The sequence below is a fragment of the Mus caroli genome, chromosome 4 (assembly GCF_900094665.2).
Source record: "Mus caroli chromosome 4, CAROLI_EIJ_v1.1, whole genome shotgun sequence".
Taxonomy (NCBI): domain Eukaryota; kingdom Metazoa; phylum Chordata; class Mammalia; order Rodentia; family Muridae; genus Mus; species Mus caroli.
This window is the reverse complement of record NC_034573.1, coordinates 142467888-142470484: the sequence shown is the minus strand read 5'-3', so window position 1 is coordinate 142470484 and position 2597 is coordinate 142467888.

Below are 2597 nucleotides of genomic sequence, written 5' to 3'. Positions count from 1 at the left end.
CTGGGTCCCCTGGCCCACCTTCCCATGACCAGAGCATACTCCGCTGGAATTACAAGTCAGATGCTTTCTGAACTGGAGGGGACAGCTATCCCTCACCATGTCCCAGCCGAGCCTTAGGGACCCATGTCTCACAGCCCCCATCTCTCCTCCCCCTACCCATGGGCATCAGCACTGAGGCTCTCTGGGCTTTGCCAAGTGTCACTCAGCAAGGCTGGGAGAACATCACAGCGGTGGGCTTCTGGGAGGCCTGCCCCTGAACTAAACCCACATGTGCAACATCTCGGCTTCTGCCCTCCCTAGTTCCTTCTCAGTCCTTCCAGGAACTTCTGGGCCCCATCCCAGGGCTGACTGAGAGACCCCCATCTCTCCCCGGGAATGGAGAAAGCCCTGGGTAAGGAAGGCTTCCACCCCAGCAGCTGTTTTTCTGACCAAAGCCTGTGCTTTCTGCAGACCTGAGCTCCATGCCAGGCACCAAAGTTTTATCAGGTAGCCTCAGAGTGCTGAGCACAGCCTCTGCCCGGCTGGCACACTTCGCTGCTAGCGAACATACTGTGTGTTAGCTAAGCCGACCCGGATCTCAAGCAGGAGCTCAAGGAAGCAGAAGAGGAAGCCGCTGCTCCCTGCTTCCGTGAGTCAATCCCTCCCATCTTACAGCGATAAAAATAAAATGAGAAGAATCCTCCTCAGTGGCAAGCACGAGTCAAAACGACAGTTTTGTTTTATTAAGTCGGATCTGCTAATAAGTTTATGTGCCTGCCCACCCTCCCCTCCCATCTGCATTCCACCCTCGGGGGTTGGGGAAGGAGACAGACCCTGCAAGATGAGCCGGTCCTCGACATTTATAAGGGGCTCAGAGCGGTGGCTGAGACGCTCAGAGCCTCATCTCCGGCAGAGGTGCCAGAGGACAGCCCACTCGCCCGGCTCTTCCCTTCATGAACCCCCACAGACCGTTCCCTCCCACCATCCTGGACAGGAAAGGCGCAGACAGGCTATCTGTGGATTCATTTGATCATTATGAACATCTAATTTTCCTCCCAATGCGGAGGAAATGGCAGGGCTGTGAGAAAGCACAAGCAAGCAGAACGCAGGGACCGATATGAGAGTGGTGCCATTACTGGGGAAAACTTCATCAGGAGGACTGAGATGAATACAGATCAGGTTCCCATGCTCAGACCCACCAGCACAACGAAACTGGAAGCCTGAATGTTGGGGGGGTGTGTTCATTTTGCAGCGTGGTCGCAGGAAGCTTCCCGATACACTCTCTCCCCAAACCAGCTCTGAGACCAGGGAGATAAAAGCTGCATCAGGCAGGACCCAGATCATTAAGGGAAGTGGAGTCAGAGACAGTGGCGTGTAGAGACAGCTTCCCAGCCCTTCACCCCAGATGGTGCTAGAAGCACCTACCAGCTAATGGCAGGAGCTGCAGGCCAGTGTGGGCTCAACGAGAGTCTCGGGGTGACCAGCCAAGAAAGTGGGACAGGCTGAGCCATGGGAGTCTGGGCTCCTCCAGGTAGTGTGTCATGCCCCTGGGAAATGTCCCTGCCCCAGAGGACGACATGGGACAAGGACATCATTTGCAACGCTCAGAGCAAGATGAACACGTGGCAGCCCTTGTCAATGTTATTTACAGTGTGGCAGTAAGCCAGGTGTGGAGCCCTTCCATGTGTCAGCCATGGAACTCCACAGGATACCCATGCAAGAGTAGCTGGTTAAATCCACCCTGCCAGGAAGTGACACTCAGCCTACCTCATCCAGAGGCTGGTGGCTCAGTTTCTCACTGGCACAACTGAGACCTTTGGGAGAGATGTTCCTGTCCCTACCGTCTCAAGCCAGGGGCTGCATGGTGAGAACTGTGTCCTGAGGGTTGTGGGCAGGAAAGTGATCCTACACCCAGCAAAAGCATCCTGCGGGTGCCGAGCGCCCCACAAAACTCTTCCCTCCACCCTGAAGAGACCACAGAAGTGAAGGCACATCAACTTTGGGCCCCTTCTAGAAGCCAGCCCCTGACACTGCAAAACATCCCCCAGAACAGCAGAATTCCTGCCTGCCACCACGTAAGACACTCGGTCAGCTATCGCACCCCAGCCTGGGACCCAGGAGTCACCCTCTAGCCACATCCTGCCCCTGGGTGCCTGGAACTGGCCTTCTAAATGGACCCCGCATTAGCATCCCTCCCAGGAAGCACAGCTTGAGCCAAATGAGACCAAGGGTGGCCATGAATGAGTTCAACGCGAGATCACAAACCTACTCAAAATGCTGAGGTTTTGTTTTATTTTGTTTGTGACTCAACTGTATGGTTCTTGAGAACAAACCTAGTAAATGCGTCCAAGTTACGGTGTCAAAGGTTAACAGTGGGGGTGGCAAGTTAGCTCTTCAGATAAAGGTGCTGCCACACAAGCCACACGAGCCACACAACTCAAGCCACACAAGTCAAGCCACACGAGCCACACAACTCAAGCCACACAAGNCAAGCCACACGAGCCACACAAGTCAAGCCACACAAGTCAAGCCACACAACTCAAGCCACATAACTCAAGCCACACAAGTCAAGCCACACAAGTCAAGCCACACGAGCCACACAACTCAAGCCACACAAG